This window comes from Lytechinus pictus, unplaced genomic scaffold, assembly GCF_037042905.1.
Source record: "Lytechinus pictus isolate F3 Inbred unplaced genomic scaffold, Lp3.0 scaffold_235, whole genome shotgun sequence".
In the NCBI taxonomy this organism is placed as follows: Eukaryota; Metazoa; Echinodermata; class Echinoidea; order Temnopleuroida; family Toxopneustidae; genus Lytechinus; species Lytechinus pictus.
Genome location: NW_026974355.1, coordinates 1 through 26,572, shown reverse-complemented (window position 1 = coordinate 26,572; position 26,572 = coordinate 1). Strand labels below are relative to the sequence as shown.

Sequence of the window (26,572 nt, the reverse complement as noted above, 5' to 3'; positions counted from 1 at the left end):
CGAAGGAGACGAAAAAGACAACAAAAAAGGAGACAAAAGTGATACTATAAAGGAAAACAAATACCAACGACTTAAAATGAAAAAATGAATAAAGGGGCATTTCATGAAGCAAAAAATGCCTACAACACCCGGTATTCCCAGGCGGTCTCCCATCCAAGTACTAACCGAGCCCTATGCTGCTTGACTTCGGTGATCGGACGAGAACCGGTATATTCAGCATGGTATGGTCGTAGGCTCTTGCTCCATCAAAGTCAAGCTATTTGAAGGGATACTATGACGTCATCATCTATTTAATCCCTGTCAGTAATAATATTGGTTGATTGATGTCTTCAGTCATTCCACCGATCTTTCATTGGGTTTGTTTCAGTTTCCATCGGATGCCTACCTACGATAATTTGGAGATATTGTCGTGTTTTTTTTCTTGGATGCGCACCTGTGTGTGACGCAACAATTCACATGATGGTGTAGGCCTTGAACTGCGCGCCTCGTCTCTTGGAGACCCTGTGCTTGCAAACAAACGACTTTCATCATTGCCTTGAATGTCGGACATCAAGCGAAAAGTTTATTCCTGCTCTATTAAAAAGGGTGACGAAGGAGACGAAAAAGACAACAAAAAAGGAGACAAAAGTGATACTATAAAGGAAAACAAATACCAACGACTTAAAATGAAAAAATGAATAAAGGGGCATTTCATGAAGCAAAAAATGCCTACAACACCCGGTATTCCCAGGCGGTCTCCCATCCAAGTACTAACCGAGCCCTATGCTGCTTGACTTCGGTGATCGGACGAGAACCGGTATATTCAGCATGGTATGGTCGTAGGCTCTTGCTCCATCAAAGTCAAGCTATTTGAAGGGATACTATGACGTCATCATCTATTTAATCCCTGTCAGTAATAATATTGGTTGATTGATGTCTTCAGTCATTCCACCGATCTTTCATTGGGTTTGTTTCAGTTTCCATCGGATGCCTACCTACGATAATTTGGAGATATTGTCGTGTTTTTTTTCTTGGATGCGCACCTGTGTGTGACGCAACAATTCACATGATGGTGTAGGCCTTGAACTGCGCGCCTCGTCTCTTGGAGACCCTGTGCTTGCAAACAAACGACTTTCATCATTGCCTTGAATGTCGGACATCAAGCGAAAAGTTTATTCCTGCTCTATTAAAAAGGGTGACGAAGGAGACGAAAAAGACAACAAAAAAGGAGACAAAAGTGATACTATAAAGGAAAACAAATACCAACGACTTAAAATGAAAAAATGAATAAAGGGGCATTTCATGAAGCAAAAAATGCCTACAACACCCGGTATTCCCAGGCGGTCTCCCATCCAAGTACTAACCGAGCCCTATGCTGCTTGACTTCGGTGATCGGACGAGAACCGGTATATTCAGCATGGTATGGTCGTAGGCTCTTGCTCCATCAAAGTCAAGCTATTTGAAGGGATACTATGACGTCATCATCTATTTAATCCCTGTCAGTAATAATATTGGTTGATTGATGTCTTCAGTCATTCCACCGATCTTTCATTGGGTTTGTTTCAGTTTCCATCGGATGCCTACCTACGATAATTTGGAGATATTGTCGTGTTTTTTTTCTTGGATGCGCACCTGTGTGTGACGCAACAATTCACATGATGGTGTAGGCCTTGAACTGCGCGCCTCGTCTCTTGGAGACCCTGTGCTTGCAAACAAACGACTTTCATCATTGCCTTGAATGTCGGACATCAAGCGAAAAGTTTATTCCTGCTCTATTAAAAAGGGTGACGAAGGAGACGAAAAAGACAACAAAAAAGGAGACAAAAGTGATACTATAAAGGAAAACAAATACCAACGACTTAAAATGAAAAAATGAATAAAGGGGCATTTCATGAAGCAAAAAATGCCTACAACACCCGGTATTCCCAGGCGGTCTCCCATCCAAGTACTAACCGAGCCCTATGCTGCTTGACTTCGGTGATCGGACGAGAACCGGTATATTCAGCATGGTATGGTCGTAGGCTCTTGCTCCATCAAAGTCAAGCTATTTGAAGGGATACTATGACGTCATCATCTATTTAATCCCTGTCAGTAATAATATTGGTTGATTGATGTCTTCAGTCATTCCACCGATCTTTCATTGGGTTTGTTTCAGTTTCCATCGGATGCCTACCTACGATAATTTGGAGATATTGTCGTGTTTTTTTTCTTGGATGCGCACCTGTGTGTGACGCAACAATTCACATGATGGTGTAGGCCTTGAACTGCGCGCCTCGTCTCTTGGAGACCCTGTGCTTGCAAACAAACGACTTTCATCATTGCCTTGAATGTCGGACATCAAGCGAAAAGTTTATTCCTGCTCTATTAAAAAGGGTGACGAAGGAGACGAAAAAGACAACAAAAAAGGAGACAAAAGTGATACTATAAAGGAAAACAAATACCAACGACTTAAAATGAAAAAATGAATAAAGGGGCATTTCATGAAGCAAAAAATGCCTACAACACCCGGTATTCCCAGGCGGTCTCCCATCCAAGTACTAACCGAGCCCTATGCTGCTTGACTTCGGTGATCGGACGAGAACCGGTATATTCAGCATGGTATGGTCGTAGGCTCTTGCTCCATCAAAGTCAAGCTATTTGAAGGGATACTATGACGTCATCATCTATTTAATCCCTGTCAGTAATAATATTGGTTGATTGATGTCTTCAGTCATTCCACCGATCTTTCATTGGGTTTGTTTCAGTTTCCATCGGATGCCTACCTACGATAATTTGGAGATATTGTCGTGTTTTTTTTCTTGGATGCGCACCTGTGTGTGACGCAACAATTCACATGATGGTGTAGGCCTTGAACTGCGCGCCTCGTCTCTTGGAGACCCTGTGCTTGCAAACAAACGACTTTCATCATTGCCTTGAATGTCGGACATCAAGCGAAAAGTTTATTCCTGCTCTATTAAAAAGGGTGACGAAGGAGACGAAAAAGACAACAAAAAAGGAGACAAAAGTGATACTATAAAGGAAAACAAATACCAACGACTTAAAATGAAAAAATGAATAAAGGGGCATTTCATGAAGCAAAAAATGCCTACAACACCCGGTATTCCCAGGCGGTCTCCCATCCAAGTACTAACCGAGCCCTATGCTGCTTGACTTCGGTGATCGGACGAGAACCGGTATATTCAGCATGGTATGGTCGTAGGCTCTTGCTCCATCAAAGTCAAGCTATTTGAAGGGATACTATGACGTCATCATCTATTTAATCCCTGTCAGTAATAATATTGGTTGATTGATGTCTTCAGTCATTCCACCGATCTTTCATTGGGTTTGTTTCAGTTTCCATCGGATGCCTACCTACGATAATTTGGAGATATTGTCGTGTTTTTTTTCTTGGATGCGCACCTGTGTGTGACGCAACAATTCACATGATGGTGTAGGCCTTGAACTGCGCGCCTCGTCTCTTGGAGACCCTGTGCTTGCAAACAAACGACTTTCATCATTGCCTTGAATGTCGGACATCAAGCGAAAAGTTTATTCCTGCTCTATTAAAAAGGGTGACGAAGGAGACGAAAAAGACAACAAAAAAGGAGACAAAAGTGATACTATAAAGGAAAACAAATACCAACGACTTAAAATGAAAAAATGAATAAAGGGGCATTTCATGAAGCAAAAAATGCCTACAACACCCGGTATTCCCAGGCGGTCTCCCATCCAAGTACTAACCGAGCCCTATGCTGCTTGACTTCGGTGATCGGACGAGAACCGGTATATTCAGCATGGTATGGTCGTAGGCTCTTGCTCCATCAAAGTCAAGCTATTTGAAGGGATACTATGACGTCATCATCTATTTAATCCCTGTCAGTAATAATATTGGTTGATTGATGTCTTCAGTCATTCCACCGATCTTTCATTGGGTTTGTTTCAGTTTCCATCGGATGCCTACCTACGATAATTTGGAGATATTGTCGTGTTTTTTTTCTTGGATGCGCACCTGTGTGTGACGCAACAATTCACATGATGGTGTAGGCCTTGAACTGCGCGCCTCGTCTCTTGGAGACCCTGTGCTTGCAAACAAACGACTTTCATCATTGCCTTGAATGTCGGACATCAAGCGAAAAGTTTATTCCTGCTCTATTAAAAAGGGTGACGAAGGAGACGAAAAAGACAACAAAAAAGGAGACAAAAGTGATACTATAAAGGAAAACAAATACCAACGACTTAAAATGAAAAAATGAATAAAGGGGCATTTCATGAAGCAAAAAATGCCTACAACACCCGGTATTCCCAGGCGGTCTCCCATCCAAGTACTAACCGAGCCCTATGCTGCTTGACTTCGGTGATCGGACGAGAACCGGTATATTCAGCATGGTATGGTCGTAGGCTCTTGCTCCATCAAAGTCAAGCTATTTGAAGGGATACTATGACGTCATCATCTATTTAATCCCTGTCAGTAATAATATTGGTTGATTGATGTCTTCAGTCATTCCACCGATCTTTCATTGGGTTTGTTTCAGTTTCCATCGGATGCCTACCTACGATAATTTGGAGATATTGTCGTGTTTTTTTTCTTGGATGCGCACCTGTGTGTGACGCAACAATTCACATGATGGTGTAGGCCTTGAACTGCGCGCCTCGTCTCTTGGAGACCCTGTGCTTGCAAACAAACGACTTTCATCATTGCCTTGAATGTCGGACATCAAGCGAAAAGTTTATTCCTGCTCTATTAAAAAGGGTGACGAAGGAGACGAAAAAGACAACAAAAAAGGAGACAAAAGTGATACTATAAAGGAAAACAAATACCAACGACTTAAAATGAAAAAATGAATAAAGGGGCATTTCATGAAGCAAAAAATGCCTACAACACCCGGTATTCCCAGGCGGTCTCCCATCCAAGTACTAACCGAGCCCTATGCTGCTTGACTTCGGTGATCGGACGAGAACCGGTATATTCAGCATGGTATGGTCGTAGGCTCTTGCTCCATCAAAGTCAAGCTATTTGAAGGGATACTATGACGTCATCATCTATTTAATCCCTGTCAGTAATAATATTGGTTGATTGATGTCTTCAGTCATTCCACCGATCTTTCATTGGGTTTGTTTCAGTTTCCATCGGATGCCTACCTACGATAATTTGGAGATATTGTCGTGTTTTTTTTCTTGGATGCGCACCTGTGTGTGACGCAACAATTCACATGATGGTGTAGGCCTTGAACTGCGCGCCTCGTCTCTTGGAGACCCTGTGCTTGCAAACAAACGACTTTCATCATTGCCTTGAATGTCGGACATCAAGCGAAAAGTTTATTCCTGCTCTATTAAAAAGGGTGACGAAGGAGACGAAAAAGACAACAAAAAAGGAGACAAAAGTGATACTATAAAGGAAAACAAATACCAACGACTTAAAATGAAAAAATGAATAAAGGGGCATTTCATGAAGCAAAAAATGCCTACAACACCCGGTATTCCCAGGCGGTCTCCCATCCAAGTACTAACCGAGCCCTATGCTGCTTGACTTCGGTGATCGGACGAGAACCGGTATATTCAGCATGGTATGGTCGTAGGCTCTTGCTCCATCAAAGTCAAGCTATTTGAAGGGATACTATGACGTCATCATCTATTTAATCCCTGTCAGTAATAATATTGGTTGATTGATGTCTTCAGTCATTCCACCGATCTTTCATTGGGTTTGTTTCAGTTTCCATCGGATGCCTACCTACGATAATTTGGAGATATTGTCGTGTTTTTTTTCTTGGATGCGCACCTGTGTGTGACGCAACAATTCACATGATGGTGTAGGCCTTGAACTGCGCGCCTCGTCTCTTGGAGACCCTGTGCTTGCAAACAAACGACTTTCATCATTGCCTTGAATGTCGGACATCAAGCGAAAAGTTTATTCCTGCTCTATTAAAAAGGGTGACGAAGGAGACGAAAAAGACAACAAAAAAGGAGACAAAAGTGATACTATAAAGGAAAACAAATACCAACGACTTAAAATGAAAAAATGAATAAAGGGGCATTTCATGAAGCAAAAAATGCCTACAACACCCGGTATTCCCAGGCGGTCTCCCATCCAAGTACTAACCGAGCCCTATGCTGCTTGACTTCGGTGATCGGACGAGAACCGGTATATTCAGCATGGTATGGTCGTAGGCTCTTGCTCCATCAAAGTCAAGCTATTTGAAGGGATACTATGACGTCATCATCTATTTAATCCCTGTCAGTAATAATATTGGTTGATTGATGTCTTCAGTCATTCCACCGATCTTTCATTGGGTTTGTTTCAGTTTCCATCGGATGCCTACCTACGATAATTTGGAGATATTGTCGTGTTTTTTTTCTTGGATGCGCACCTGTGTGTGACGCAACAATTCACATGATGGTGTAGGCCTTGAACTGCGCGCCTCGTCTCTTGGAGACCCTGTGCTTGCAAACAAACGACTTTCATCATTGCCTTGAATGTCGGACATCAAGCGAAAAGTTTATTCCTGCTCTATTAAAAAGGGTGACGAAGGAGACGAAAAAGACAACAAAAAAGGAGACAAAAGTGATACTATAAAGGAAAACAAATACCAACGACTTAAAATGAAAAAATGAATAAAGGGGCATTTCATGAAGCAAAAAATGCCTACAACACCCGGTATTCCCAGGCGGTCTCCCATCCAAGTACTAACCGAGCCCTATGCTGCTTGACTTCGGTGATCGGACGAGAACCGGTATATTCAGCATGGTATGGTCGTAGGCTCTTGCTCCATCAAAGTCAAGCTATTTGAAGGGATACTATGACGTCATCATCTATTTAATCCCTGTCAGTAATAATATTGGTTGATTGATGTCTTCAGTCATTCCACCGATCTTTCATTGGGTTTGTTTCAGTTTCCATCGGATGCCTACCTACGATAATTTGGAGATATTGTCGTGTTTTTTTTCTTGGATGCGCACCTGTGTGTGACGCAACAATTCACATGATGGTGTAGGCCTTGAACTGCGCGCCTCGTCTCTTGGAGACCCTGTGCTTGCAAACAAACGACTTTCATCATTGCCTTGAATGTCGGACATCAAGCGAAAAGTTTATTCCTGCTCTATTAAAAAGGGTGACGAAGGAGACGAAAAAGACAACAAAAAAGGAGACAAAAGTGATACTATAAAGGAAAACAAATACCAACGACTTAAAATGAAAAAATGAATAAAGGGGCATTTCATGAAGCAAAAAATGCCTACAACACCCGGTATTCCCAGGCGGTCTCCCATCCAAGTACTAACCGAGCCCTATGCTGCTTGACTTCGGTGATCGGACGAGAACCGGTATATTCAGCATGGTATGGTCGTAGGCTCTTGCTCCATCAAAGTCAAGCTATTTGAAGGGATACTATGACGTCATCATCTATTTAATCCCTGTCAGTAATAATATTGGTTGATTGATGTCTTCAGTCATTCCACCGATCTTTCATTGGGTTTGTTTCAGTTTCCATCGGATGCCTACCTACGATAATTTGGAGATATTGTCGTGTTTTTTTTCTTGGATGCGCACCTGTGTGTGACGCAACAATTCACATGATGGTGTAGGCCTTGAACTGCGCGCCTCGTCTCTTGGAGACCCTGTGCTTGCAAACAAACGACTTTCATCATTGCCTTGAATGTCGGACATCAAGCGAAAAGTTTATTCCTGCTCTATTAAAAAGGGTGACGAAGGAGACGAAAAAGACAACAAAAAAGGAGACAAAAGTGATACTATAAAGGAAAACAAATACCAACGACTTAAAATGAAAAAATGAATAAAGGGGCATTTCATGAAGCAAAAAATGCCTACAACACCCGGTATTCCCAGGCGGTCTCCCATCCAAGTACTAACCGAGCCCTATGCTGCTTGACTTCGGTGATCGGACGAGAACCGGTATATTCAGCATGGTATGGTCGTAGGCTCTTGCTCCATCAAAGTCAAGCTATTTGAAGGGATACTATGACGTCATCATCTATTTAATCCCTGTCAGTAATAATATTGGTTGATTGATGTCTTCAGTCATTCCACCGATCTTTCATTGGGTTTGTTTCAGTTTCCATCGGATGCCTACCTACGATAATTTGGAGATATTGTCGTGTTTTTTTTCTTGGATGCGCACCTGTGTGTGACGCAACAATTCACATGATGGTGTAGGCCTTGAACTGCGCGCCTCGTCTCTTGGAGACCCTGTGCTTGCAAACAAACGACTTTCATCATTGCCTTGAATGTCGGACATCAAGCGAAAAGTTTATTCCTGCTCTATTAAAAAGGGTGACGAAGGAGACGAAAAAGATAACAAAAAAGGAGACAAAAGTGATACTATAAAGGAAAACAAATACCAACGACTTAAAATGAAAAAATGAATAAAGGGGCATTTCATGAAGCAAAAAATGCCTACAACACCCGGTATTCCCAGGCGGTCTCCCATCCAAGTACTAACCGAGCCCTATGCTGCTTGACTTCGGTGATCGGACGAGAACCGGTATATTCAGCATGGTATGGTCGTAGGCTCTTGCTCCATCAAAGTCAAGCTATTTGAAGGGATACTATGACGTCATCATCTATTTAATCCCTGTCAGTAATAATATTGGTTGATTGATGTCTTCAGTCATTCCACCGATCTTTCATTGGGTTTGTTTCAGTTTCCATCGGATGCCTACCTACGATAATTTGGAGATATTGTCGTGTTTTTTTTCTTGGATGCGCACCTGTGTGTGACGCAACAATTCACATGATGGTGTAGGCCTTGAACTGCGCGCCTCGTCTCTTGGAGACCCTGTGCTTGCAAACAAACGACTTTCATCATTGCCTTGAATGTCGGACATCAAGCGAAAAGTTTATTCCTGCTCTATTAAAAAGGGTGACGAAGGAGACGAAAAAGACAACAAAAAAGGAGACAAAAGTGATACTATAAAGGAAAACAAATACCAACGACTTAAAATGAAAAAATGAATAAAGGGGCATTTCATGAAGCAAAAAATGCCTACAACACCCGGTATTCCCAGGCGGTCTCCCATCCAAGTACTAACCGAGCCCTATGCTGCTTGACTTCGGTGATCGGACGAGAACCGGTATATTCAGCATGGTATGGTCGTAGGCTCTTGCTCCATCAAAGTCAAGCTATTTGAAGGGATACTATGACGTCATCATCTATTTAATCCCTGTCAGTAATAATATTGGTTGATTGATGTCTTCAGTCATTCCACCGATCTTTCATTGGGTTTGTTTCAGTTTCCATCGGATGCCTACCTACGATAATTTGGAGATATTGTCGTGTTTTTTTTCTTGGATGCGCACCTGTGTGTGACGCAACAATTCACATGATGGTGTAGGCCTTGAACTGCGCGCCTCGTCTCTTGGAGACCCTGTGCTTGCAAACAAACGACTTTCATCATTGCCTTGAATGTCGGACATCAAGCGAAAAGTTTATTCCTGCTCTATTAAAAAGGGTGACGAAGGAGACGAAAAAGACAACAAAAAAGGAGACAAAAGTGATACTATAAAGGAAAACAAATACCAACGACTTAAAATGAAAAAATGAATAAAGGGGCATTTCATGAAGCAAAAAATGCCTACAACACCCGGTATTCCCAGGCGGTCTCCCATCCAAGTACTAACCGAGCCCTATGCTGCTTGACTTCGGTGATCGGACGAGAACCGGTATATTCAGCATGGTATGGTCGTAGGCTCTTGCTCCATCAAAGTCAAGCTATTTGAAGGGATACTATGACGTCATCATCTATTTAATCCCTGTCAGTAATAATATTGGTTGATTGATGTCTTCAGTCATTCCACCGATCTTTCATTGGGTTTGTTTCAGTTTCCATCGGATGCCTACCTACGATAATTTGGAGATATTGTCGTGTTTTTTTTCTTGGATGCGCACCTGTGTGTGACGCAACAATTCACATGATGGTGTAGGCCTTGAACTGCGCGCCTCGTCTCTTGGAGACCCTGTGCTTGCAAACAAACGACTTTCATCATTGCCTTGAATGTCGGACATCAAGCGAAAAGTTTATTCCTGCTCTATTAAAAAGGGTGACGAAGGAGACGAAAAAGACAACAAAAAAGGAGACAAAAGTGATACTATAAAGGAAAACAAATACCAACGACTTAAAATGAAAAAATGAATAAAGGGGCATTTCATGAAGCAAAAAATGCCTACAACACCCGGTATTCCCAGGCGGTCTCCCATCCAAGTACTAACCGAGCCCTATGCTGCTTGACTTCGGTGATCGGACGAGAACCGGTATATTCAGCATGGTATGGTCGTAGGCTCTTGCTCCATCAAAGTCAAGCTATTTGAAGGGATACTATGACGTCATCATCTATTTAATCCCTGTCAGTAATAATATTGGTTGATTGATGTCTTCAGTCATTCCACCGATCTTTCATTGGGTTTGTTTCAGTTTCCATCGGATGCCTACCTACGATAATTTGGAGATATTGTCGTGTTTTTTTTCTTGGATGCGCACCTGTGTGTGACGCAACAATTCACATGATGGTGTAGGCCTTGAACTGCGCGCCTCGTCTCTTGGAGACCCTGTGCTTGCAAACAAACGACTTTCATCATTGCCTTGAATGTCGGACATCAAGCGAAAAGTTTATTCCTGCTCTATTAAAAAGGGTGACGAAGGAGACGAAAAAGACAACAAAAAAGGAGACAAAAGTGATACTATAAAGGAAAACAAATACCAACGACTTAAAATGAAAAAATGAATAAAGGGGCATTTCATGAAGCAAAAAATGCCTACAACACCCGGTATTCCCAGGCGGTCTCCCATCCAAGTACTAACCGAGCCCTATGCTGCTTGACTTCGGTGATCGGACGAGAACCGGTATATTCAGCATGGTATGGTCGTAGGCTCTTGCTCCATCAAAGTCAAGCTATTTGAAGGGATACTATGACGTCATCATCTATTTAATCCCTGTCAGTAATAATATTGGTTGATTGATGTCTTCAGTCATTCCACCGATCTTTCATTGGGTTTGTTTCAGTTTCCATCGGATGCCTACCTACGATAATTTGGAGATATTGTCGTGTTTTTTTTCTTGGATGCGCACCTGTGTGTGACGCAACAATTCACATGATGGTGTAGGCCTTGAACTGCGCGCCTCGTCTCTTGGAGACCCTGTGCTTGCAAACAAACGACTTTCATCATTGCCTTGAATGTCGGACATCAAGCGAAAAGTTTATTCCTGCTCTATTAAAAAGGGTGACGAAGGAGACGAAAAAGACAACAAAAAAGGAGACAAAAGTGATACTATAAAGGAAAACAAATACCAACGACTTAAAATGAAAAAATGAATAAAGGGGCATTTCATGAAGCAAAAAATGCCTACAACACCCGGTATTCCCAGGCGGTCTCCCATCCAAGTACTAACCGAGCCCTATGCTGCTTGACTTCGGTGATCGGACGAGAACCGGTATATTCAGCATGGTATGGTCGTAGGCTCTTGCTCCATCAAAGTCAAGCTATTTGAAGGGATACTATGACGTCATCATCTATTTAATCCCTGTCAGTAATAATATTGGTTGATTGATGTCTTCAGTCATTCCACCGATCTTTCATTGGGTTTGTTTCAGTTTCCATCGGATGCCTACCTACGATAATTTGGAGATATTGTCGTGTTTTTTTTCTTGGATGCGCACCTGTGTGTGACGCAACAATTCACATGATGGTGTAGGCCTTGAACTGCGCGCCTCGTCTCTTGGAGACCCTGTGCTTGCAAACAAACGACTTTCATCATTGCCTTGAATGTCGGACATCAAGCGAAAAGTTTATTCCTGCTCTATTAAAAAGGGTGACGAAGGAGACGAAAAAGACAACAAAAAAGGAGACAAAAGTGATACTATAAAGGAAAACAAATACCAACGACTTAAAATGAAAAAATGAATAAAGGGGCATTTCATGAAGCAAAAAATGCCTACAACACCCGGTATTCCCAGGCGGTCTCCCATCCAAGTACTAACCGAGCCCTATGCTGCTTGACTTCGGTGATCGGACGAGAACCGGTATATTCAGCATGGTATGGTCGTAGGCTCTTGCTCCATCAAAGTCAAGCTATTTGAAGGGATACTATGACGTCATCATCTATTTAATCCCTGTCAGTAATAATATTGGTTGATTGATGTCTTCAGTCATTCCACCGATCTTTCATTGGGTTTGTTTCAGTTTCCATCGGATGCCTACCTACGATAATTTGGAGATATTGTCGTGTTTTTTTTCTTGGATGCGCACCTGTGTGTGACGCAACAATTCACATGATGGTGTAGGCCTTGAACTGCGCGCCTCGTCTCTTGGAGACCCTGTGCTTGCAAACAAACGACTTTCATCATTGCCTTGAATGTCGGACATCAAGCGAAAAGTTTATTCCTGCTCTATTAAAAAGGGTGACGAAGGAGACGAAAAAGACAACAAAAAAGGAGACAAAAGTGATACTATAAAGGAAAACAAATACCAACGACTTAAAATGAAAAAATGAATAAAGGGGCATTTCATGAAGCAAAAAATGCCTACAACACCCGGTATTCCCAGGCGGTCTCCCATCCAAGTACTAACCGAGCCCTATGCTGCTTGACTTCGGTGATCGGACGAGAACCGGTATATTCAGCATGGTATGGTCGTAGGCTCTTGCTCCATCAAAGTCAAGCTATTTGAAGGGATACTATGACGTCATCATCTATTTAATCCCTGTCAGTAATAATATTGGTTGATTGATGTCTTCAGTCATTCCACCGATCTTTCATTGGGTTTGTTTCAGTTTCCATCGGATGCCTACCTACGATAATTTGGAGATATTGTCGTGTTTTTTTTCTTGGATGCGCACCTGTGTGTGACGCAACAATTCACATGATGGTGTAGGCCTTGAACTGCGCGCCTCGTCTCTTGGAGACCCTGTGCTTGCAAACAAACGACTTTCATCATTGCCTTGAATGTCGGACATCAAGCGAAAAGTTTATTCCTGCTCTATTAAAAAGGGTGACGAAGGAGACGAAAAAGACAACAAAAAAGGAGACAAAAGTGATACTATAAAGGAAAACAAATACCAACGACTTAAAATGAAAAAATGAATAAAGGGGCATTTCATGAAGCAAAAAATGCCTACAACACCCGGTATTCCCAGGCGGTCTCCCATCCAAGTACTAACCGAGCCCTATGCTGCTTGACTTCGGTGATCGGACGAGAACCGGTATATTCAGCATGGTATGGTCGTAGGCTCTTGCTCCATCAAAGTCAAGCTATTTGAAGGGATACTATGACGTCATCATCTATTTAATCCCTGTCAGTAATAATATTGGTTGATTGATGTCTTCAGTCATTCCACCGATCTTTCATTGGGTTTGTTTCAGTTTCCATCGGATGCCTACCTACGATAATTTGGAGATATTGTCGTGTTTTTTTTCTTGGATGCGCACCTGTGTGTGACGCAACAATTCACATGATGGTGTAGGCCTTGAACTGCGCGCCTCGTCTCTTGGAGACCCTGTGCTTGCAAACAAACGACTTTCATCATTGCCTTGAATGTCGGACATCAAGCGAAAAGTTTATTCCTGCTCTATTAAAAAGGGTGACGAAGGAGACGAAAAAGACAACAAAAAAGGAGACAAAAGTGATACTATAAAGGAAAACAAATACCAACGACTTAAAATGAAAAAATGAATAAAGGGGCATTTCATGAAGCAAAAAATGCCTACAACACCCGGTATTCCCAGGCGGTCTCCCATCCAAGTACTAACCGAGCCCTATGCTGCTTGACTTCGGTGATCGGACGAGAACCGGTATATTCAGCATGGTATGGTCGTAGGCTCTTGCTCCATCAAAGTCAAGCTATTTGAAGGGATACTATGACGTCATCATCTATTTAATCCCTGTCAGTAATAATATTGGTTGATTGATGTCTTCAGTCATTCCACCGATCTTTCATTGGGTTTGTTTCAGTTTCCATCGGATGCCTACCTACGATAATTTGGAGATATTGTCGTGTTTTTTTTCTTGGATGCGCACCTGTGTGTGACGCAACAATTCACATGATGGTGTAGGCCTTGAACTGCGCGCCTCGTCTCTTGGAGACCCTGTGCTTGCAAACAAACGACTTTCATCATTGCCTTGAATGTCGGACATCAAGCGAAAAGTTTATTCCTGCTCTATTAAAAAGGGTGACGAAGGAGACGAAAAAGACAACAAAAAAGGAGACAAAAGTGATACTATAAAGGAAAACAAATACCAACGACTTAAAATGAAAAAATGAATAAAGGGGCATTTCATGAAGCAAAAAATGCCTACAACACCCGGTATTCCCAGGCGGTCTCCCATCCAAGTACTAACCGAGCCCTATGCTGCTTGACTTCGGTGATCGGACGAGAACCGGTATATTCAGCATGGTATGGTCGTAGGCTCTTGCTCCATCAAAGTCAAGCTATTTGAAGGGATACTATGACGTCATCATCTATTTAATCCCTGTCAGTAATAATATTGGTTGATTGATGTCTTCAGTCATTCCACCGATCTTTCATTGGGTTTGTTTCAGTTTCCATCGGATGCCTACCTACGATAATTTGGAGATATTGTCGTGTTTTTTTTCTTGGATGCGCACCTGTGTGTGACGCAACAATTCACATGATGGTGTAGGCCTTGAACTGCGCGCCTCGTCTCTTGGAGACCCTGTGCTTGCAAACAAACGACTTTCATCATTGCCTTGAATGTCGGACATCAAGCGAAAAGTTTATTCCTGCTCTATTAAAAAGGGTGACGAAGGAGACGAAAAAGACAACAAAAAAGGAGACAAAAGTGATACTATAAAGGAAAACAAATACCAACGACTTAAAATGAAAAAATGAATAAAGGGGCATTTCATGAAGCAAAAAATGCCTACAACACCCGGTATTCCCAGGCGGTCTCCCATCCAAGTACTAACCGAGCCCTATGCTGCTTGACTTCGGTGATCGGACGAGAACCGGTATATTCAGCATGGTATGGTCGTAGGCTCTTGCTCCATCAAAGTCAAGCTATTTGAAGGGATACTATGACGTCATCATCTATTTAATCCCTGTCAGTAATAATATTGGTTGATTGATGTCTTCAGTCATTCCACCGATCTTTCATTGGGTTTGTTTCAGTTTCCATCGGATGCCTACCTACGATAATTTGGAGATATTGTCGTGTTTTTTTTCTTGGATGCGCACCTGTGTGTGACGCAACAATTCACATGATGGTGTAGGCCTTGAACTGCGCGCCTCGTCTCTTGGAGACCCTGTGCTTGCAAACAAACGACTTTCATCATTGCCTTGAATGTCGGACATCAAGCGAAAAGTTTATTCCTGCTCTATTAAAAAGGGTGACGAAGGAGACGAAAAAGACAACAAAAAAGGAGACAAAAGTGATACTATAAAGGAAAACAAATACCAACGACTTAAAATGAAAAAATGAATAAAGGGGCATTTCATGAAGCAAAAAATGCCTACAACACCCGGTATTCCCAGGCGGTCTCCCATCCAAGTACTAACCGAGCCCTATGCTGCTTGACTTCGGTGATCGGACGAGAACCGGTATATTCAGCATGGTATGGTCGTAGGCTCTTGCTCCATCAAAGTCAAGCTATTTGAAGGGATACTATGACGTCATCATCTATTTAATCCCTGTCAGTAATAATATTGGTTGATTGATGTCTTCAGTCATTCCACCGATCTTTCATTGGGTTTGTTTCAGTTTCCATCGGATGCCTACCTACGATAATTTGGAGATATTGTCGTGTTTTTTTTCTTGGATGCGCACCTGTGTGTGACGCAACAATTCACATGATGGTGTAGGCCTTGAACTGCGCGCCTCGTCTCTTGGAGACCCTGTGCTTGCAAACAAACGACTTTCATCATTGCCTTGAATGTCGGACATCAAGCGAAAAGTTTATTCCTGCTCTATTAAAAAGGGTGACGAAGGAGACGAAAAAGACAACAAAAAAGGAGACAAAAGTGATACTATAAAGGAAAACAAATACCAACGACTTAAAATGAAAAAATGAATAAAGGGGCATTTCATGAAGCAAAAAATGCCTACAACACCCGGTATTCCCAGGCGGTCTCCCATCCAAGTACTAACCGAGCCCTATGCTGCTTGACTTCGGTGATCGGACGAGAACCGGTATATTCAGCATGGTATGGTCGTAGGCTCTTGCTCCATCAAAGTCAAGCTATTTGAAGGGATACTATGACGTCATCATCTATTTAATCCCTGTCAGTAATAATATTGGTTGATTGATGTCTTCAGTCATTCCACCGATCTTTCATTGGGTTTGTTTCAGTTTCCATCGGATGCCTACCTACGATAATTTGGAGATATTGTCGTGTTTTTTTTCTTGGATGCGCACCTGTGTGTGACGCAACAATTCACATGATGGTGTAGGCCTTGAACTGCGCGCCTCGTCTCTTGGAGACCCTGTGCTTGCAAACAAACGACTTTCATCATTGCCTTGAATGTCGGACATCAAGCGAAAAGTTTATTCCTGCTCTATTAAAAAGGGTGACGAAGGAGACGAAAAAGACAACAAAAAAGGAGACAAAAGTGATACTATAAAGGAAAACAAATACCAACGACTTAAAATGAAAAAATGAATAAAGGGGCATTTCATGAAGCAAAAAATGCCTACAACACCCGGTATTCCCAGGCGGTCTCCCATCCAAGTACTAACCGAGCCCTATGCTGCTTGACTTCGGTGATCGGACGAGAACCGGTATATTCAGCATGGTATGGTCGTAGGCTCTTGCTCCATCAAAGTCAAGCTATTTGAAGGGATACTATGACGTCATCATCTATTTAATCCCTGTCAGTAATAATATTGGTTGATTGATGTCTTCAGTCATTCCACCGATCTTTCATTGGGTTTGTTTCAGTTTCCATCGGATGCCTACCTACGATAATTTGGAGATATTGTCGTGTTTTTTTTCTTGGATGCGCACCTGTGTGTGACGCAACAATTCACATGATGGTGTAGGCCTTGAACTGCGCGCCTCGTCTCTTGGAGACCCTGTGCTTGCAAACAAACGACTTTCATCATTGCCTTGAATGTCGGACATCAAGCGAAAAGTTTATTCCTGCTCTATTAAAAAGGGTGACGAAGGAGACGAAAAAGACAACAAAAAAGGAGACAAAAGTGATACTATAAAGGAAAACAAATACCAACGACTTAAAATGAAAAAATGAATAAAGGGGCATTTCATGAAGCAAAAAATGCCTACAACACCCGGTATTCCCAGGCGGTCTCCCATCCAAGTACTAACCGAGCCCTATGCTGCTTGACTTCGGTGATCGGACGAGAACCGGTATATTCAGCATGGTATGGTCGTAGGCTCTTGCTCCATCAAAGTCAAGCTATTTGAAGGGATACTATGACGTCATCATCTATTTAATCCCTGTCAGTAATAATATTGGTTGATTGATGTCTTCAGTCATTCCACCGATCTTTCATTGGGTTTGTTTCAGTTTCCATCGGATGCCTACCTACGATAATTTGGAGATATTGTCGTGTTTTTTTTCTTGGATGCGCACCTGTGTGTGACGCAACAATTCACATGATGGTGTAGGCCTTGAACTGCGCGCCTCGTCTCTTGGAGACCCTGTGCTTGCAAACAAACGACTTTCATCATTGCCTTGAATGTCGGACATCAAGCGAAAAGTTTATTCCTGCTCTATTAAAAAGGGTGACGAAGGAGACGAAAAAGACAACAAAAAAGGAGACAAAAGTGATACTATAAAGGAAAACAAATACCAACGACTTAAAATGAAAAAATGAATAAAGGGGCATTTCATGAAGCAAAAAATGCCTACAACACCCGGTATTCCCAGGCGGTCTCCCATCCAAGTACTAACCGAGCCCTATGCTGCTTGACTTCGGTGATCGGACGAGAACCGGTATATTCAGCATGGTATGGTCGTAGGCTCTTGCTCCATCAAAGTCAAGCTATTTGAAGGGATACTATGACGTCATCATCTATTTAATCCCTGTCAGTAATAATATTGGTTGATTGATGTCTTCAGTCATTCCACCGATCTTTCATTGGGTTTGTTTCAGTTTCCATCGGATGCCTACCTACGATAATTTGGAGATATTGTCGTGTTTTTTTTCTTGGATGCGCACCTGTGTGTGACGCAACAATTCACATGATGGTGTAGGCCTTGAACTGCGCGCCTCGTCTCTTGGAGACCCTGTGCTTGCAAACAAACGACTTTCATCATTGCCTTGAATGTCGGACATCAAGCGAAAAGTTTATTCCTGCTCTATTAAAAAGGGTGACGAAGGAGACGAAAAAGACAACAAAAAAGGAGACAAAAGTGATACTATAAAGGAAAACAAATACCAACGACTTAAAATGAAAAAATGAATAAAGGGGCATTTCATGAAGCAAAAAATGCCTACAACACCCGGTATTCCCAGGCGGTCTCCCATCCAAGTACTAACCGAGCCCTATGCTGCTTGACTTCGGTGATCGGACGAGAACCGGTATATTCAGCATGGTATGGTCGTAGGCTCTTGCTCCATCAAAGTCAAGCTATTTGAAGGGATACTATGACGTCATCATCTATTTAATCCCTGTCAGTAATAATATTGGTTGATTGATGTCTTCAGTCATTCCACCGATCTTTCATTGGGTTTGTTTCAGTTTCCATCGGATGCCTACCTACGATAATTTGGAGATATTGTCGTGTTTTTTTTCTTGGATGCGCACCTGTGTGTGACGCAACAATTCACATGATGGTGTAGGCCTTGAACTGCGCGCCTCGTCTCTTGGAGACCCTGTGCTTGCAAACAAACGACTTTCATCATTGCCTTGAATGTCGGACATCAAGCGAAAAGTTTATTCCTGCTCTATTAAAAAGGGTGACGAAGGAGACGAAAAAGACAACAAAAAAGGAGACAAAAGTGATACTATAAAGGAAAACAAATACCAACGACTTAAAATGAAAAAATGAATAAAGGGGCATTTCATGAAGCAAAAAATGCCTACAACACCCGGTATTCCCAGGCGGTCTCCCATCCAAGTACTAACCGAGCCCTATGCTGCTTGACTTCGGTGATCGGACGAGAACCGGTATATTCAGCATGGTATGGTCGTAGGCTCTTGCTCCATCAAAGTCAAGCTATTTGAAGGGATACTATGACGTCATCATCTATTTAATCCCTGTCAGTAATAATATTGGTTGATTGATGTCTTCAGTCATTCCACCGATCTTTCATTGGGTTTGTTTCAGTTTCCATCGGATGCCTACCTACGATAATTTGGAGATATTGTCGTGTTTTTTTTCTTGGATGCGCACCTGTGTGTGACGCAACAATTCACATGATGGTGTAGGCCTTGAACTGCGCGCCTCGTCTCTTGGAGACCCTGTGCTTGCAAACAAACGACTTTCATCATTGCCTTGAATGTCGGACATCAAGCGAAAAGTTTATTCCTGCTCTATTAAAAAGGGTGACGAAGGAGACGAAAAAGACAACAAAAAAGGAGACAAAAGTGATACTATAAAGGAAAACAAATACCAACGACTTAAAATGAAAAAATGAATAAAGGGGCATTTCATGAAGCAAAAAATGCCTACAACACCCGGTATTCCCAGGCGGTCTCCCATCCAAGTACTAACCGAGCCCTATGCTGCTTGACTTCGGTGATCGGACGAGAACCGGTATATTCAGCATGGTATGGTCGTAGGCTCTTGCTCCATCAAAGTCAAGCTATTTGAAGGGATACTATGACGTCATCATCTATTTAATCCCTGTCAGTAATAATATTGGTTGATTGATGTCTTCAGTCATTCCACCGATCTTTCATTGGGTTTGTTTCAGTTTCCATCGGATGCCTACCTACGATAATTTGGAGATATTGTCGTGTTTTTTTTCTTGGATGCGCACCTGTGTGTGACGCAACAATTCACATGATGGTGTAGGCCTTGAACTGCGCGCCTCGTCTCTTGGAGACCCTGTGCTTGCAAACAAACGACTTTCATCATTGCCTTGAATGTCGGACATCAAGCGAAAAGTTTATTCCTGCTCTATTAAAAAGGGTGACGAAGGAGACGAAAAAGACAACAAAAAAGGAGACAAAAGTGATACTATAAAGGAAAACAAATACCAACGACTTAAAATGAAAAAATGAATAAAGGGGCATTTCATGAAGCAAAAAATGCCTACAACACCCGGTATTCCCAGGCGGTCTCCCATCCAAGTACTAACCGAGCCCTATGCTGCTTGACTTCGGTGATCGGACGAGAACCGGTATATTCAGCATGGTATGGTCGTAGGCTCTTGCTCCATCAAAGTCAAGCTATTTGAAGGGATACTATGACGTCATCATCTATTTAATCCCTGTCAGTAATAATATTGGTTGATTGATGTCTTCAGTCATTCCACCGATCTTTCATTGGGTTTGTTTCAGTTTCCATCGGATGCCTACCTACGATAATTTGGAGATATTGTCGTGTTTTTTTTCTTGGATGCGCACCTGTGTGTGACGCAACAATTCACATGATGGTGTAGGCCTTGAACTGCGCGCCTCGTCTCTTGGAGACCCTGTGCTTGCAAACAAACGACTTTCATCATTGCCTTGAATGTCGGACATCAAGCGAAAAGTTTATTCCTGCTCTATTAAAAAGGGTGACGAAGGAGACGAAAAAGACAACAAAAAAGGAGACAAAAGTGATACTATAAAGGAAAACAAATACCAACGACTTAAAATGAAAAAATGAATAAAGGGGCATTTCATGAAGCAAAAAATGCCTACAACACCCGGTATTCCCAGGCGGTCTCCCATCCAAGTACTAACCGAGCCCTATGCTGCTTGACTTCGGTGATCGGACGAGAACCGGTATATTCAGCATGGTATGGTCGTAGGCTCTTGCTCCATCAAAGTCAAGCTATTTGAAGGGATACTATGACGTCATCATCTATTTAATCCCTGTCAGTAATAATATTGGTTGATTGATGTCTTCAGTCATTCCACCGATCTTTCATTGGGTTTGTTTCAGTTTCCATCGGATGCCTACCTACGATAATTTGGAGATATTGTCGTGTTTTTTTTCTTGGATGCGCACCTGTGTGTGACGCAACAATTCACATGATGGTGTAGGCCTTGAACTGCGCGCCTCGTCTCTTGGAGACCCTGTGCTTGCAAACAAACGACTTTCATCATTGCCTTGAATGTCGGACATCAAGCGAAAAGTTTATTCCTGCTCTATTAAAAAGGGTGACGAAGGAGACGAAAAAGACAACAAAAAAGGAGACAAAAGTGATACTATAAAGGAAAACAAATACCAACGACTTAAAATGAAAAAATGAATAAAGGGGCATTTCATGAAGCAAAAAATGCCTACAACACCCGGTATTCCCAGGCGGTCTCCCATCCAAGTACTAACCGAGCCCTATGCTGCTTGACTTCGGTGATCGGACGAGAACCGGTATATTCAGCATGGTATGGTCGTAGGCTCTTGCTCCATCAAAGTCAAGCTATTTGAAGGGATACTATGACGTCATCATCTATTTAATCCCTGTCAGTAATAATATTGGTTGATTGATGTCTTCAGTCATTCCACCGATCTTTCATTGGGTTTGTTTCAGTTTCCATCGGATGCCTACCTACGATAATTTGGAGATATTGTCGTGTTTTTTTTCTTGGATGCGCACCTGTGTGTGACGCAACAATTCACATGATGGTGTAGGCCTTGAACTGCGCGCCTCGTCTCTTGGAGACCCTGTGCTTGCAAACAAACGACTTTCATCATTGCCTTGAATGTCGGACATCAAGCGAAAAGTTTATTCCTGCTCTATTAAAAAGGGTGACGAAGGAGACGAAAAAGACAACAAAAAAGGAGACAAAAGTGATACTATAAAGGAAAACAAATACCAACGACTTAAAATGAAAAAATGAATAAAGGGGCATTTCATGAAGCAAAAAATGCCTACAACACCCGGTATTCCCAGGCGGTCTCCCATCCAAGTACTAACCGAGCCCTATGCTGCTTGACTTCGGTGATCGGACGAGAACCGGTATATTCAGCATGGTATGGTCGTAGGCTCTTGCTCCATCAAAGTCAAGCTATTTGAAGGGATACTATGACGTCATCATCTATTTAATCCCTGTCAGTAATAATATTGGTTGATTGATGTCTTCAGTCATTCCACCGATCTTTCATTGGGTTTGTTTCAGTTTCCATCGGATGCCTACCTACGATAATTTGGAGATATTGTCGTGTTTTTTTTCTTGGATGCGCACCTGTGTGTGACGCAACAATTCACATGATGGTGTAGGCCTTGAACTGCGCGCCTCGTCTCTTGGAGACCCTGTGCTTGCAAACAAACGACTTTCATCATTGCCTTGAATGTCGGACATCAAGCGAAAAGTTTATTCCTGCTCTATTAAAAAGGGTGACGAAGGAGACGAAAAAGACAACAAAAAAGGAGACAAAAGTGATACTATAAAGGAAAACAAATACCAACGACTTAAAATGAAAAAATGAATAAAGGGGCATTTCATGAAGCAAAAAATGCCTACAACACCCGGTATTCCCAGGCGGTCTCCCATCCAAGTACTAACCGAGCCCTATGCTGCTTGACTTCGGTGATCGGACGAGAACCGGTATATTCAGCATGGTATGGTCGTAGGCTCTTGCTCCATCAAAGTCAAGCTATTTGAAGGGATACTATGACGTCATCATCTATTTAATCCCTGTCAGTAATAATATTGGTTGATTGATGTCTTCAGTCATTCCACCGATCTTTCATTGGGTTTGTTTCAGTTTCCATCGGATGCCTACCTACGATAATTTGGAGATATTGTCGTGTTTTTTTTCTTGGATGCGCACCTGTGTGTGACGCAACAATTCACATGATGGTGTAGGCCTTGAACTGCGCGCCTCGTCTCTTGGAGACCCTGTGCTTGCAAACAAACGACTTTCATCATTGCCTTGAATGTCGGACATCAAGCGAAAAGTTTATTCCTGCTCTATTAAAAAGGGTGACGAAGGAGACGAAAAAGACAACAAAAAAGGAGACAAAAGTGATACTATAAAGGAAAACAAATACCAACGACTTAAAATGAAAAAATGAATAAAGGGGCATTTCATGAAGCAAAAAATGCCTACAACACCCGGTATTCCCAGGCGGTCTCCCATCCAAGTACTAACCGAGCCCTATGCTGCTTGACTTCGGTGATCGGACGAGAACCGGTATATTCAGCATGGTATGGTCGTAGGCTCTTGCTCCATCAAAGTCAAGCTATTTGAAGGGATACTATGACGTCATCATCTATTTAATCCCTGTCAGTAATAATATTGGTTGATTGATGTCTTCAGTCATTCCACCGATCTTTCATTGGGTTTGTTTCAGTTTCCATCGGATGCCTACCTACGATAATTTGGAGATATTGTCGTGTTTTTTTTCTTGGATGCGCACCTGTGTGTGACGCAACAATTCACATGATGGTGTAGGCCTTGAACTGCGCGCCTCGTCTCTTGGAGACCCTGTGCTTGCAAACAAACGACTTTCATCATTGCCTTGAATGTCGGACATCAAGCGAAAAGTTTATTCCTGCTCTATTAAAAAGGGTGACGAAGGAGACGAAAAAGACAACAAAAAAGGAGACAAAAGTGATACTATAAAGGAAAACAAATACCAACGACTTAAAATGAAAAAATGAATAAAGGGGCATTTCATGAAGCAAAAAATGCCTACAACACCCGGTATTCCCAGGCGGTCTCCCATCCAAGTACTAACCGAGCCCTATGCTGCTTGACTTCGGTGATCGGACGAGAACCGGTATATTCAGCATGGTATGGTCGTAGGCTCTTGCTCCATCAAAGTCAAGCTATTTGAAGGGATACTATGACGTCATCATCTATTTAATCCCTGTCAGTAATAATATTGGTTGATTGATGTCTTCAGTCATTCCACCGATCTTTCATTGGGTTTGTTTCAGTTTCCATCGGATGCCTACCTACGATAATTTGGAGATATTGTCGTGTTTTTTTTCTTGGATGCGCACCTGTGTGTGACGCAACAATTCACATGATGGTGTAGGCCTTGAACTGCGCGCCTCGTCTCTTGGAGACCCTGTGCTTGCAAACAAACGACTTTCATCATTGCCTTGAATGTCGGACATCAAGCGAAAAGTTTATTCCTGCTCTATTAAAAAGGGTGACGAAGGAGACGAAAAAGACAACAAAAAAGGAGACAAAAGTGATACTATAAAGGAAAACAAATACCAACGACTTAAAATGAAAAAATGAATAAAGGGGCATTTCATGAAGCAAAAAATGCCTACAACACCCGGTATTCCCAGGCGGTCTCCCATCCAAGTACTAACCGAGCCCTATGCTGCTTGACTTCGGTGATCGGACGAGAACCGGTATATTCAGCATGGTATGGTCGTAGGCTCTTGCTCCATCAAAGTCAAGCTATTTGAAGGGATACTATGACGTCATCATCTATTTAATCCCTGTCAGTAATAATATTGGTTGATTGATGTCTTCAGTCATTCCACCGATCTTTCATTGGGTTTGTTTCAGTTTCCATCGGATGCCTACCTACGATAATTTGGAGATATTGTCGTGTTTTTTTTCTTGGATGCGCACCTGTGTGTGACGCAACAATTCACATGATGGTGTAGGCCTTGAACTGCGCGCCTCGTCTCTTGGAGACCCTGTGCTTGCAAACAAACGACTTTCATCATTGCCTTGAATGTCGGACATCAAGCGAAAAGTTTATTCCTGCTCTATTAAAAAGGGTGACGAAGGAGACGAAAAAGACAACAAAAAAGGAGACAAAAGTGATACTATAAAGGAAAACAAATACCAACGACTTAAAATGAAAAAATGAATAAAGGGGCATTTCATGAAGCAAAAAATGCCTACAACACCCGGTATTCCCAGGCGGTCTCCCATCCAAGTACTAACCGAGCCCTATGCTGCTTGACTTCGGTGATCGGACGAGAACCGGTATATTCAGCATGGTATGGTCGTAGGCTCTTGCTCCATCAAAGTCAAGCTATTTGAAGGGATACTATGACGTCATCATCTATTTAATCCCTGTCAGTAATAATATTGGTTGATTGATGTCTTCAGTCATTCCACCGATCTTTCATTGGGTTTGTTTCAGTTTCCATCGGATGCCTACCTACGATAATTTGGAGATATTGTCGTGTTTTTTTTCTTGGATGCGCACCTGTGTGTGACGCAACAATTCACATGATGGTGTAGGCCTTGAACTGCGCGCCTCGTCTCTTGGAGACCCTGTGCTTGCAAACAAACGACTTTCATCATTGCCTTGAATGTCGGACATCAAGCGAAAAGTTTATTCCTGCTCTATTAAAAAGGGTGACGAAGGAGACGAAAAAGACAACAAAAAAGGAGACAAAAGTGATACTATAAAGGAAAACAAATACCAACGACTTAAAATGAAAAAATGAATAAAGGGGCATTTCATGAAGCAAAAAATGCCTACAACACCCGGTATTCCCAGGCGGTCTCCCATCCAAGTACTAACCGAGCCCTATGCTGCTTGACTTCGGTGATCGGACGAGAACCGGTATATTCAGCATGGTATGGTCGTAGGCTCTTGCTCCATCAAAGTCAAGCTATTTGAAGGGATACTATGACGTCATCATCTATTTAATCCCTGTCAGTAATAATATTGGTTGATTGATGTCTTCAGTCATTCCACCGATCTTTCATTGGGTTTGTTTCAGTTTCCATCGGATGCCTACCTACGATAATTTGGAGATATTGTCGTGTTTTTTTTCTTGGATGCGCACCTGTGTGTGACGCAACAATTCACATGATGGTGTAGGCCTTGAACTGCGCGCCTCGTCTCTTGGAGACCCTGTGCTTGCAAACAAACGACTTTCATCATTGCCTTGAATGTCGGACATCAAGCGAAAAGTTTATTCCTGCTCTATTAAAAAGGGTGACGAAGGAGACGAAAAAGACAACAAAAAAGGAGACAAAAGTGATACTATAAAGGAAAACAAATACCAACGACTTAAAATGAAAAAATGAATAAAGGGGCATTTCATGAAGCAAAAAATGCCTACAACACCCGGTATTCCCAGGCGGTCTCCCATCCAAGTACTAACCGAGCCCTATGCTGCTTGACTTCGGTGATCGGACGAGAACCGGTATATTCAGCATGGTATGGTCGTAGGCTCTTGCTCCATCAAAGTCAAGCTATTTGAAGGGATACTATGACGTCATCATCTATTTAATCCTGTCAGTAATAATATTGGTTGATTGATGTCTTCAGTCATTCCACCGATCTTTCATTGGGTTTGTTTCAGTTTCCATCGGATGCCTACCTACGATAATTTGGAGATATTGTCGTGTTTTTTTTCTTGGATGCGCACCTGTGTGTGACGCAACAATTCACATGATGGTGTAGGCCTTGAACTGCGCGCCTCGTCTCTTGGAGACCCTGTGCTTGCAAACAAACGACTTTCATCATTGCCTTGAATGTCGGACATCAAGCGAAAAGTTTATTCCTGCTCTATTAAAAAGGGTGGACGAAGGAGACGAAAAAGACAACAAAAAAGGAGACAAAAGTGATACTATAAAGGAAAACAAATACCAA

The 26,572-nt window shown here is 42.2% G+C and overlaps 45 non-coding genes across 45 annotated transcripts; all 45 read right to left on the bottom strand.

Annotated features, from left to right (window-relative positions):
* Positions 1–116: 116 nt before the first annotated feature.
* LOC135159385 (5S ribosomal RNA) lies at positions 117–235 on the bottom strand. Its single transcript, XR_010298125.1, has one exon. It is a non-coding gene; the product is annotated as a 5S ribosomal RNA (ribosomal RNA).
* Positions 236–705: 470 nt separating this feature from the next.
* LOC135159384 (5S ribosomal RNA) lies at positions 706–824 on the bottom strand. Its single transcript, XR_010298124.1, has one exon. It is a non-coding gene; the product is annotated as a 5S ribosomal RNA (ribosomal RNA).
* Positions 825–1,294: 470 nt separating this feature from the next.
* LOC135159383 (5S ribosomal RNA) lies at positions 1,295–1,413 on the bottom strand. The gene has a single exon (XR_010298123.1). It is a non-coding gene; the product is annotated as a 5S ribosomal RNA (ribosomal RNA).
* A 470-nt stretch (positions 1,414–1,883) lies between these two features.
* LOC135159382 (5S ribosomal RNA) lies at positions 1,884–2,002 on the bottom strand. The gene has a single exon (XR_010298122.1). It is a non-coding gene; the product is annotated as a 5S ribosomal RNA (ribosomal RNA).
* A 470-nt stretch (positions 2,003–2,472) lies between these two features.
* Positions 2,473–2,591, bottom strand: LOC135159381 (5S ribosomal RNA). Its single transcript, XR_010298121.1, has one exon. It is a non-coding gene; the product is annotated as a 5S ribosomal RNA (ribosomal RNA).
* A 470-nt stretch (positions 2,592–3,061) lies between these two features.
* Positions 3,062–3,180, bottom strand: LOC135159380 (5S ribosomal RNA). Its single transcript, XR_010298120.1, has one exon. It is a non-coding gene; the product is annotated as a 5S ribosomal RNA (ribosomal RNA).
* A 470-nt stretch (positions 3,181–3,650) lies between these two features.
* Positions 3,651–3,769, bottom strand: LOC135159379 (5S ribosomal RNA). The gene has a single exon (XR_010298119.1). It is a non-coding gene; the product is annotated as a 5S ribosomal RNA (ribosomal RNA).
* A 470-nt stretch (positions 3,770–4,239) lies between these two features.
* LOC135159378 (5S ribosomal RNA) lies at positions 4,240–4,358 on the bottom strand. The gene has a single exon (XR_010298118.1). It is a non-coding gene; the product is annotated as a 5S ribosomal RNA (ribosomal RNA).
* A 470-nt stretch (positions 4,359–4,828) lies between these two features.
* Positions 4,829–4,947, bottom strand: LOC135159377 (5S ribosomal RNA). The gene has a single exon (XR_010298117.1). It is a non-coding gene; the product is annotated as a 5S ribosomal RNA (ribosomal RNA).
* Positions 4,948–5,417: 470 nt separating this feature from the next.
* LOC135159376 (5S ribosomal RNA) lies at positions 5,418–5,536 on the bottom strand. The gene has a single exon (XR_010298116.1). It is a non-coding gene; the product is annotated as a 5S ribosomal RNA (ribosomal RNA).
* A 470-nt stretch (positions 5,537–6,006) lies between these two features.
* On the bottom strand, positions 6,007–6,125 carry LOC135159374 (5S ribosomal RNA). The gene has a single exon (XR_010298114.1). It is a non-coding gene; the product is annotated as a 5S ribosomal RNA (ribosomal RNA).
* Positions 6,126–6,595: 470 nt separating this feature from the next.
* LOC135159373 (5S ribosomal RNA) lies at positions 6,596–6,714 on the bottom strand. The gene has a single exon (XR_010298113.1). It is a non-coding gene; the product is annotated as a 5S ribosomal RNA (ribosomal RNA).
* Positions 6,715–7,184: 470 nt separating this feature from the next.
* LOC135159372 (5S ribosomal RNA) lies at positions 7,185–7,303 on the bottom strand. The gene has a single exon (XR_010298111.1). It is a non-coding gene; the product is annotated as a 5S ribosomal RNA (ribosomal RNA).
* A 470-nt stretch (positions 7,304–7,773) lies between these two features.
* Positions 7,774–7,892, bottom strand: LOC135159371 (5S ribosomal RNA). Its single transcript, XR_010298110.1, has one exon. It is a non-coding gene; the product is annotated as a 5S ribosomal RNA (ribosomal RNA).
* A 470-nt stretch (positions 7,893–8,362) lies between these two features.
* On the bottom strand, positions 8,363–8,481 carry LOC135159370 (5S ribosomal RNA). The gene has a single exon (XR_010298109.1). It is a non-coding gene; the product is annotated as a 5S ribosomal RNA (ribosomal RNA).
* Positions 8,482–8,951: 470 nt separating this feature from the next.
* LOC135159369 (5S ribosomal RNA) lies at positions 8,952–9,070 on the bottom strand. Its single transcript, XR_010298108.1, has one exon. It is a non-coding gene; the product is annotated as a 5S ribosomal RNA (ribosomal RNA).
* A 470-nt stretch (positions 9,071–9,540) lies between these two features.
* On the bottom strand, positions 9,541–9,659 carry LOC135159368 (5S ribosomal RNA). The gene has a single exon (XR_010298107.1). It is a non-coding gene; the product is annotated as a 5S ribosomal RNA (ribosomal RNA).
* A 470-nt stretch (positions 9,660–10,129) lies between these two features.
* LOC135159367 (5S ribosomal RNA) lies at positions 10,130–10,248 on the bottom strand. The gene has a single exon (XR_010298105.1). It is a non-coding gene; the product is annotated as a 5S ribosomal RNA (ribosomal RNA).
* Positions 10,249–10,718: 470 nt separating this feature from the next.
* Positions 10,719–10,837, bottom strand: LOC135159366 (5S ribosomal RNA). Its single transcript, XR_010298104.1, has one exon. It is a non-coding gene; the product is annotated as a 5S ribosomal RNA (ribosomal RNA).
* Positions 10,838–11,307: 470 nt separating this feature from the next.
* On the bottom strand, positions 11,308–11,426 carry LOC135159365 (5S ribosomal RNA). Its single transcript, XR_010298103.1, has one exon. It is a non-coding gene; the product is annotated as a 5S ribosomal RNA (ribosomal RNA).
* A 470-nt stretch (positions 11,427–11,896) lies between these two features.
* LOC135159363 (5S ribosomal RNA) lies at positions 11,897–12,015 on the bottom strand. The gene has a single exon (XR_010298101.1). It is a non-coding gene; the product is annotated as a 5S ribosomal RNA (ribosomal RNA).
* Positions 12,016–12,485: 470 nt separating this feature from the next.
* Positions 12,486–12,604, bottom strand: LOC135159362 (5S ribosomal RNA). Its single transcript, XR_010298100.1, has one exon. It is a non-coding gene; the product is annotated as a 5S ribosomal RNA (ribosomal RNA).
* Positions 12,605–13,074: 470 nt separating this feature from the next.
* On the bottom strand, positions 13,075–13,193 carry LOC135159361 (5S ribosomal RNA). The gene has a single exon (XR_010298099.1). It is a non-coding gene; the product is annotated as a 5S ribosomal RNA (ribosomal RNA).
* Positions 13,194–13,663: 470 nt separating this feature from the next.
* On the bottom strand, positions 13,664–13,782 carry LOC135159360 (5S ribosomal RNA). The gene has a single exon (XR_010298098.1). It is a non-coding gene; the product is annotated as a 5S ribosomal RNA (ribosomal RNA).
* A 470-nt stretch (positions 13,783–14,252) lies between these two features.
* On the bottom strand, positions 14,253–14,371 carry LOC135159359 (5S ribosomal RNA). The gene has a single exon (XR_010298097.1). It is a non-coding gene; the product is annotated as a 5S ribosomal RNA (ribosomal RNA).
* Positions 14,372–14,841: 470 nt separating this feature from the next.
* LOC135159358 (5S ribosomal RNA) lies at positions 14,842–14,960 on the bottom strand. The gene has a single exon (XR_010298096.1). It is a non-coding gene; the product is annotated as a 5S ribosomal RNA (ribosomal RNA).
* Positions 14,961–15,430: 470 nt separating this feature from the next.
* Positions 15,431–15,549, bottom strand: LOC135159357 (5S ribosomal RNA). Its single transcript, XR_010298095.1, has one exon. It is a non-coding gene; the product is annotated as a 5S ribosomal RNA (ribosomal RNA).
* Positions 15,550–16,019: 470 nt separating this feature from the next.
* On the bottom strand, positions 16,020–16,138 carry LOC135159356 (5S ribosomal RNA). Its single transcript, XR_010298094.1, has one exon. It is a non-coding gene; the product is annotated as a 5S ribosomal RNA (ribosomal RNA).
* A 470-nt stretch (positions 16,139–16,608) lies between these two features.
* Positions 16,609–16,727, bottom strand: LOC135159355 (5S ribosomal RNA). Its single transcript, XR_010298093.1, has one exon. It is a non-coding gene; the product is annotated as a 5S ribosomal RNA (ribosomal RNA).
* A 470-nt stretch (positions 16,728–17,197) lies between these two features.
* LOC135159354 (5S ribosomal RNA) lies at positions 17,198–17,316 on the bottom strand. The gene has a single exon (XR_010298092.1). It is a non-coding gene; the product is annotated as a 5S ribosomal RNA (ribosomal RNA).
* A 470-nt stretch (positions 17,317–17,786) lies between these two features.
* Positions 17,787–17,905, bottom strand: LOC135159352 (5S ribosomal RNA). The gene has a single exon (XR_010298090.1). It is a non-coding gene; the product is annotated as a 5S ribosomal RNA (ribosomal RNA).
* Positions 17,906–18,375: 470 nt separating this feature from the next.
* Positions 18,376–18,494, bottom strand: LOC135159351 (5S ribosomal RNA). Its single transcript, XR_010298089.1, has one exon. It is a non-coding gene; the product is annotated as a 5S ribosomal RNA (ribosomal RNA).
* Positions 18,495–18,964: 470 nt separating this feature from the next.
* LOC135159350 (5S ribosomal RNA) lies at positions 18,965–19,083 on the bottom strand. The gene has a single exon (XR_010298088.1). It is a non-coding gene; the product is annotated as a 5S ribosomal RNA (ribosomal RNA).
* A 470-nt stretch (positions 19,084–19,553) lies between these two features.
* On the bottom strand, positions 19,554–19,672 carry LOC135159349 (5S ribosomal RNA). The gene has a single exon (XR_010298087.1). It is a non-coding gene; the product is annotated as a 5S ribosomal RNA (ribosomal RNA).
* Positions 19,673–20,142: 470 nt separating this feature from the next.
* Positions 20,143–20,261, bottom strand: LOC135159348 (5S ribosomal RNA). Its single transcript, XR_010298086.1, has one exon. It is a non-coding gene; the product is annotated as a 5S ribosomal RNA (ribosomal RNA).
* Positions 20,262–20,731: 470 nt separating this feature from the next.
* Positions 20,732–20,850, bottom strand: LOC135159347 (5S ribosomal RNA). Its single transcript, XR_010298085.1, has one exon. It is a non-coding gene; the product is annotated as a 5S ribosomal RNA (ribosomal RNA).
* A 470-nt stretch (positions 20,851–21,320) lies between these two features.
* On the bottom strand, positions 21,321–21,439 carry LOC135159346 (5S ribosomal RNA). The gene has a single exon (XR_010298084.1). It is a non-coding gene; the product is annotated as a 5S ribosomal RNA (ribosomal RNA).
* A 470-nt stretch (positions 21,440–21,909) lies between these two features.
* Positions 21,910–22,028, bottom strand: LOC135159345 (5S ribosomal RNA). The gene has a single exon (XR_010298083.1). It is a non-coding gene; the product is annotated as a 5S ribosomal RNA (ribosomal RNA).
* Positions 22,029–22,498: 470 nt separating this feature from the next.
* On the bottom strand, positions 22,499–22,617 carry LOC135159344 (5S ribosomal RNA). Its single transcript, XR_010298082.1, has one exon. It is a non-coding gene; the product is annotated as a 5S ribosomal RNA (ribosomal RNA).
* A 470-nt stretch (positions 22,618–23,087) lies between these two features.
* Positions 23,088–23,206, bottom strand: LOC135159340 (5S ribosomal RNA). The gene has a single exon (XR_010298078.1). It is a non-coding gene; the product is annotated as a 5S ribosomal RNA (ribosomal RNA).
* Positions 23,207–23,676: 470 nt separating this feature from the next.
* On the bottom strand, positions 23,677–23,795 carry LOC135159386 (5S ribosomal RNA). Its single transcript, XR_010298126.1, has one exon. It is a non-coding gene; the product is annotated as a 5S ribosomal RNA (ribosomal RNA).
* Positions 23,796–24,265: 470 nt separating this feature from the next.
* On the bottom strand, positions 24,266–24,384 carry LOC135159375 (5S ribosomal RNA). The gene has a single exon (XR_010298115.1). It is a non-coding gene; the product is annotated as a 5S ribosomal RNA (ribosomal RNA).
* A 470-nt stretch (positions 24,385–24,854) lies between these two features.
* Positions 24,855–24,973, bottom strand: LOC135159364 (5S ribosomal RNA). The gene has a single exon (XR_010298102.1). It is a non-coding gene; the product is annotated as a 5S ribosomal RNA (ribosomal RNA).
* Positions 24,974–25,443: 470 nt separating this feature from the next.
* On the bottom strand, positions 25,444–25,562 carry LOC135159353 (5S ribosomal RNA). Its single transcript, XR_010298091.1, has one exon. It is a non-coding gene; the product is annotated as a 5S ribosomal RNA (ribosomal RNA).
* Positions 25,563–26,032: 470 nt separating this feature from the next.
* On the bottom strand, positions 26,033–26,151 carry LOC135159334 (5S ribosomal RNA). The gene has a single exon (XR_010298072.1). It is a non-coding gene; the product is annotated as a 5S ribosomal RNA (ribosomal RNA).
* Between the last annotated feature and the right edge of the window lie 421 nt (positions 26,152–26,572).